At 38.3% G+C, this 7,298-nt stretch overlaps 1 protein-coding gene and 5 non-coding genes across 6 annotated transcripts in view; all 6 read right to left on the bottom strand.

The window, feature by feature from the left end:
* The window catches only part of LOC141326066 (uncharacterized), a 230,622-nt gene that overhangs the window by 11,732 nt on the left and 211,592 nt on the right, over window positions 1–7,298 (bottom strand). The gene's annotated exons all lie outside the window — the stretch shown is intronic.
* Window positions 1,249–1,367, bottom strand: LOC141326733 (5S ribosomal RNA). The gene has a single exon (XR_012354086.1). It is a non-coding gene; the product is annotated as a 5S ribosomal RNA (ribosomal RNA).
* On the bottom strand, window positions 1,452–1,570 carry LOC141327644 (5S ribosomal RNA). Its single transcript, XR_012354925.1, has one exon. It is a non-coding gene; the product is annotated as a 5S ribosomal RNA (ribosomal RNA).
* Window positions 1,655–1,773, bottom strand: LOC141327645 (5S ribosomal RNA). Its single transcript, XR_012354926.1, has one exon. It is a non-coding gene; the product is annotated as a 5S ribosomal RNA (ribosomal RNA).
* Window positions 7,073–7,191, bottom strand: LOC141326704 (5S ribosomal RNA). Its single transcript, XR_012354057.1, has one exon. It is a non-coding gene; the product is annotated as a 5S ribosomal RNA (ribosomal RNA).
* LOC141327637 (5S ribosomal RNA) overlaps window positions 7,276–7,298 on the bottom strand; it is a 119-nt gene continuing 96 nt past the window's right edge. Inside the window, exon 1 of the ribosomal RNA XR_012354919.1 lies at window positions 7,276–7,298. This exon is cut by the window's right edge and continues 96 nt beyond it. This is a non-coding gene — a ribosomal RNA (5S ribosomal RNA).

Below are 7,298 nucleotides of genomic sequence, written 5' to 3'. Positions count from 1 at the left end.
GTTGATAAGTCCAACGTGAGTGTCCACCAGTGCATGTACAATCAACAGAAAGTTTAATCCAAAGTTTGCAGGTGGTGAATGGAAAGGTGAGCTCTAAGATTAGCAACTCCTCAATCCAACAGTTTGGTGACTGTCCGTTGTTTGTAATGCTGCTCTCTTATGCAGTTCTACTTCCTGCTTCCTGTCATGTGTCTAGTCACATGACAGGCCAACCATCCATTTATGAAAGACACATACACTTAAAATGTTAAGAGTAATAAAATGGCCTAAAAAACATGTAAAACACTTAAAACACTATAATACATTTAAATGATTGTAATAAATAGAGCGGTAAAACACGTCTTTCTAAAAACCAGCATATTATATAAATATTGAAGAAAAGGCAAAAGCTTACAGCACCTGAAATCTATTTGAACCAATCTTCTTTTATGTCTCTTTCTTTTAACCACTAGTCATCTCTCACAGTTAAATCTGACCCCATTTTAGGCTTGTAACTCGGCTGATTACAGCACCTGGTACTCCCTGGCGGTCTCCCATCCAAGTGTAACAATCGGCCTTATCAGCCGAGTTACAAGACTAAAATGGGGTCAGATTTAACTGTGAGAGATGACTAGTGGTTAAAAGAATGAGACAAAAGAAGATTGGTTCAAATAGATTTGGTGTATTTACAAGGTTCACATAAAAGACTTTAAAACAACACGATAAAACTAGGTAAACTCTGTTAAAAGAATACAGTTCATTTGTCCATACCCTAAAACAGTCCAAGAATCCCAGTGTGTTGATAAGTCCAACGTGAGTGTCCACCAGTGCATGTACAATCCACAGAAAGTTTAATCCAAAGTTTGCAGGTGGTGAATGGAAAGGTGAGCTCTAAGATTAGCAACTCCTCAATCCAACAGTTTGGTGACTGTCCGTTGTTTGTAATGCTGCTCTCTTATGCAGTTCTACTTCCTGCTTCCTGTCATGTGTCTAGTCACATGACAGGCCAACCATCCATTTATGAAAGACACATACACTTAAAATGTTAAGAGTAATAAAATGGCCTAAAAAACATGTAAAACACTTAAAACTCTATAATACATTTAAATGATTGTAATAAATAGAGCGCTAAAACACGTCTTTCTAAAAGCCAGCATATTATATAAATAGTGTATGGCCGTAAGCGAGGATTGCTCCAAAAAGTGGGCTATTTAAAGATCAGCCTCCGTAAAAGCCAGCATATTATATAAATAGTGAAGAAAAGGCAAAAGCTTACAGCACCTGGTATTCCCAGCAGGTCTCCCATCCAAGTACTAACCAGGCCCCACGCGGCTTAGCTTCCGAGATCAGACGAGATCGGGCGCTCTCAGCGCGGTATGGCCGTAAGCGAGGATTGCTCCAAAAAGTGGGCTATTTAAAGATCAGCCTCCGTAAAAGCCAGCATATTATATAAATAGTGAAGAAAAGGCAAAAGCTTACAGCACCTGGTATTCCCAGGCGGTCTCCCATCCAAGTACTAACCAGGCCCGACGCTGCTTAGCTTCCGAGATCAGACGAGATCGGGCACTCTCAGCGCGGTATGGCCGTAAGCGAGGGTTGCTCCAAAAAGTGGGCTATTTAAAGATCAGCCTCCGTAAAAGCCAGCATATTATATAAATAGTGAAGAAAAGGCAAAAGCTTACAGCACCTGGTATTCCCAGGCGGTCTCCCACCCAAGTACTAACCAGGCCCGACGCTGCTTAGCTTCCGAGATCAGACGAGATCGGGCGCTCTCAGCGCGGTATGGCCATAAGCGATGGCTGCTCCAAAAAGTGGGCTATTTAAAGATCAGCCTCCGTAAAAGCCAGCATATTATATAAATAGTGAAGAAAAGGCAAAAGCTTACAGCACCTGGTATTTCCTGGCGGTCTCCAATCCAAGTGTAACAATCGGCCTTATCAGCCGAGTTACAAGACTAAAATGGGGTCAGATTTAACTGTGAGAGATGACTAGTGGTTAAAAGAATGAGACAAAAGAAGATTGGTTCAAATAGATTTGGTATATTTATAAGGTTCACATAAAAGACTTTAAAACAACACGATAAAACTAGGTAAACTCTGTTAAAAGAATACAGTTCATTTGTCCAAACCCTAAAACAGTCCAAGAATCCCAGTGTGTTGATAAGTCCAACGTGAGTGTCCACCAGTGCATGTACAATCAACAGAAAGTTTAATCCAAAGTTTGCAGGTGGTGAATGGAAAGGTGAGCTCTAAGATTAGCAACTCCTCAATCCAACAGTTTGGTGACTGTCCGTTGTTTGTAATGCTGCTCTCTTATGCAGTTCTACTTCCTGCTTCCTGTCATGTGTCTAGTCACATGACAGGCCAACCATCCATTTATGAAAGACACATACACTTAAAATGTTAAGAGTAATAAAATGGCCTAAAAAACATGTAAAACACTTAAAACTCTATAATACATTTAAATGATTGTAATAAATAGAGCGGTAAAACACGTCTTTCTAAAAACCAGCATATTATATAAATAGTGAAGAAAAGGCAAAAGCTTACAGCACCTGAAATCTATTTGAACCAATCTTCTTTTATGTCTCTTTCTTTTAACCACTAGTCATCTCTCACAGTTAAATCTGACCCCATTTTAGTCTTGTAACTCGGCTGATTACAGCACCTGGTACTCCCTGGCGGTCTCCCATCCAAGTGTAACAATCGGCCTTATCAGCTGAGTTACAAGACTAAAATGGGGTCAGATTTAACTGTGAGAGATGACTAGTGGTTAAAATAATGAGACAAAAGAAGATTGGTTCAAATAGATTTGGTGTATTTACAAGGTTCACATAAAAGACTTTAAAACAACACGATAAAACTAGGTAAACTCTGTTAAAAGAATACAGTTCATTTGTCCAAACCCTAAAACAGTCCAAGAATCCCAGTGTGTTGATAAGTCCAACGTGAGTGTCCACCAGTGCATGTACAATCAACAGAAAGTTTAATCCAAAGTTTGCAGGTGGTGAATGGAAAGGTGAGCTCTAAGATTAGCAACTCCTCAATCCAACAGTTTGGTGACTGTCCGTTGTTTGTAATGCTGCTCTCTTATGCAGTTCTACTTCCTGCTTCCTGTCATGTGTCTAGTCACATGACAGGCCAACCATCCATTTATGAAAGACACATACACTTAAAATGTTAAGAGTAATAAAATGGCCTAAAAAACATGTAAAACACTTAAAACACTATAATACATTTAAATGATTGTAATAAATAGAGCGGTAAAACACGTCTTTCTAAAAACCAGCATATTATATAAATATTGAAGAAAAGGCAAAAGCTTACAGCACCTGAAATCTATTTGAACCAATCTTCTTTTATGTCTCTTTCTTTTAACCACTAGTCATCTCTCACAGTTAAATCTGACCCCATTTTAGGCTTGTAACTCGGCTGATTACAGCACCTGGTACTCCCTGGCGGTCTCCCATCCAAGTGTAACAATCGGCCTTATCAGCCGAGTTACAAGACTAAAATGGGGTCAGATTTAACTGTGAGAGATGACTAGTGGTTAAAAGAATGAGACAAAAGAAGATTGGTTCAAATAGATTTGGTGTATTTACAAGGTTCACATAAAAGACTTTAAAACAACACGATAAAACTAGGTAAACTCTGTTAAAAGAATACAGTTCATTTGTCCATACCCTAAAACAGTCCAAGAATCCCAGTGTGTTGATAAGTCCAACGTGAGTGTCCACCAGTGCATGTACAATCCACAGAAAGTTTAATCCAAAGTTTGCAGGTGGTGAATGGAAAGGTGAGCTCTAAGATTAGCAACTCCTCAATCCAACAGTTTGGTGACTGTCCGTTGTTTGTAATGCTGCTCTCTTATGCAGTTCTACTTCCTGCTTCCTGTCATGTGTCTAGTCACATGACAGGCCAACCATCCATTTATGAAAGACACATACACTTAAAATGTTAAGAGTAATAAAATGGCCTAAAAAACATGTAAAACACTTAAAACTCTATAATACATTTAAATGATTGTAATAAATAGAGCGCTAAAACACGTCTTTCTAAAAGCCAGCATATTATATAAATAGTGAAGAAAAGGCAAAAGCTTACAGCACCTGGTATTTCCTGGCGGTCTCCAATCCAAGTGTAACAATCGGCCTTATCAGCCGAGTTACAAGACTAAAATGGGGTCAGATTTAACTGTGAGAGATGACTAGTGGTTAAAAGAATGAGACAAAAGAAGATTGGTTCAAATAGATTTGGTGTATTTATAAGGTTCACATAAAAGACTTTAAAACAACACGATAAAACTAGGTAAACTCTGTTAAAAGAATACAGTTCATTTGTCCAAACCCTAAAACAGTCCAAGAATCCCAGTGTGTTGATAAGTCCAACGTGAGTGTCCACCAGTGCATGTACAATCAACAGAAAGTTTAATCCAAAGTTTGCAGGTGGTGAATGGAAAGGTGAGCTCTAAGATTAGCAACTCCTCAATCCAACAGTTTGGTGACTGTCCGTTGTTTGTAATGCTGCTCTCTTATGCAGTTCTACTTCCTGCTTCCTGTCATGTGTCTAGTCACATGACAGGCCAACCATCCATTTATGAAAGACACATACACTTAAAATGTTAAGAGTAATAAAATGGCCTAAAAAACATGTAAAACACTTAAAACTCTATAATACATTTAAATGATTGTAATAAATAGAGCGGTAAAACACGTCTTTCTAAAAACCAGCATATTATATAAATAGTGAAGAAAAGGCAAAAGCTTACAGCACCTGAAATCTATTTGAACCAATCTTCTTTTATGTCTCTTTCTTTTAACCACTAGTCATCTCTCACAGTTAAATCTGACCCCATTTTAGTCTTGTAACTCGGCTGATTACAGCACCTGGTACTCCCTGGCGGTCTCCCATCCAAGTGTAACAATCGGCCTTATCAGCTGAGTTACAAGACTAAAATGGGGTCAGATTTAACTGTGAGAGATGACTAGTGGTTAAAATAATGAGACAAAATAAGATTGTTTCAAATAGATTTGGTGTATTTACAAGGTTCACATAAAAGACTTTAAAACAACACGATAAAACTAGGTAAACTCTGTTAAAAGAATACAGTTAATTTGTCCAAACCCTAAAAAAGTCCAAGAATCCCAGTGTGTTGATAAGTCCAACGTGAGTGTCCACCAGTGCATGTACAATCAACAGAAAGTTTAATCCAAAGTTTGCAGGTGGTGAATGGAAAGGTGAGCTCTAAGATTAGCAACTCCTCAATCCAACAGTTTGGTGACTGTCCGTTGTTTGTAATGCTGCTCTCTTATGCAGTTCTACTTCCTGCTTCCTGTCATGTGTCTAGTCACATGACAGGCCAACCATCCATTTATGAAAGACACATACACTTAAAATGTTAAGAGTAATAAAATGGCCTAAAAAACATGTAAAACACTTAAAACACTATAATACATTTAAATGATTGTAATAAATAGAGCGGTAAAACACGTCTTTCTAAAAACCAGCATATTATATAAATAGTGAAGAAAAGGCAAAAGCTTACAGCACCTGAAATCTATTTGAACCAATCTTCTTTTATGTCTCTTTCTTTTAACCACTAGTCATCTCTCACAGTTAAATCTGACCCCATTTTAGGCTTGTAACTCGGCTGATTACAGCACCTGGTACTCCCTGGCGGTCTCCCATCCAAGTGTAACAATCGGCCTTATCAGCCGAGTTACAAGACTAAAATGGGGTCAGATTTAACTGTGAGAGATGACTAGTGGTTAAAAGAATGAGACAAAAGAAGATTGGTTCAAATAGATTTGGTGTATTTACAAGGTTCACATAAAAGACTTTAAAACAACACGATAAAACTAGGTAAACTCTGTTAAAAGAATACAGTTCATTTGTCCAAACCCTAAAACAGTCCAAGAATCCCAGTGTGTTGATAAGTCCAACGTGAGTGTCCACCAGTGCATGTACAATCAACAGAAAGTTTAATCCAAAGTTTGCAGGTGGTGAATGGAAAGGTGAGCTCTAAGATTAGCAACTCCTCAATCCAACAGTTTGGTGACTGTCCGTTGTTTGTAATGCTGCTCTCTTATGCAGTTCTACTTCCTGCTTCCTGTCATGTGTCTAGTCACATGACAGGCCAACCATCCATTTATGAAAGACACATACACTTAAAATGTTAAGAGTAATAAAATGGCCTAAAAAACATGTAAAACACTTAAAACTCTATAATACATTTAAATGATTGTAATAAATAGAGCGGTAAAACACGTCTTTCTAAAAACCAGCATATTATATAAATAGTGAAGAAAAGGCAAAAGCTTACAGCACCTGAAATCTATTTGAACCAATCTTCTTTTATGTCTCTTTCTTTTAACCACTAGTCATCTCTCACAGTTAAATCTGACCCCATTTTAGTCTTGTAACTCGGCTGATTACAGCACCTGGTACTCCCTGGCGGTCTCCCATCCAAGTGTAACAATCGGCCTTATCAGCCGAGTTACAAGACTAAAATGGGATCAGATTTAACTGTGAGAGATGACTAGTGGTTAAAAGAATGAGACATAAAAGAAGATTGGTTTAAATAGATTTGGTGTATTTACAAGGTTCACATAAAAGACTTTAAAACAACACGATAAAACTAGGTAAACTCTGTTAAAAGAATACAGTTCATTTGTCCATACCCTAAAACAGTCCAAGAATCCCAGTGTGTTGATAAGTCCAACGTGAGTGTCCACCAGTGCATGTACAATCAACAGAAAGTTTAATCCAAAGTTTGCAGGTGGTGAATGGAAAGGTGAGCTCTAAGATTAGCAACTCCTCAATCCAACAGTTTGGTGACTGTCCGTTGTTTGTAATGCTGCTCTCTTATGCAGTTCTACTTCCTGCTTCCTGTCATGTGTCTAGTCACATAACAGGCCAACCATCCATTTATGAAAGACACATACACTTAAAATGTTAAGAGTAATAAAATGGCCTAAAAAACATGTAAAACACTTAAAACTCTATAATACATTTAAATGATTGTAATAAATAGAGCGCTAAAACACGTCTTTCTAAAAGCCAGCATATTATATAAATAGTGAAGAAAAGGCAAAAGCTTACAGCACCTGGTATTCCCAGGCGGTCTCCCATCCAAGTACTAAACAGGCCCGACGCGGCTTAGCTTCCGAGATCAGACGAGATCGGGCGCTCTCAGCGCGGTATGGCCGTAAGCGAGGATTGCTCCAAAAAGTGGGCTATTTAAAGATCAGCCTCCGTAAAAGCCAGCATATTATATAAATAGTGAAGAAAAGGCAAAAGCTTACAGCACCTGGTATTCCC

Source organism: Garra rufa, chromosome 2 (assembly GCF_049309525.1).
Source record: "Garra rufa chromosome 2, GarRuf1.0, whole genome shotgun sequence".
Classification (NCBI taxonomy): Eukaryota; Metazoa; Chordata; class Actinopteri; order Cypriniformes; family Cyprinidae; genus Garra; species Garra rufa.
The sequence above is the reverse complement of the archived record's forward strand: the minus strand, read 5'-3'. Positions and strand labels throughout refer to the sequence as shown.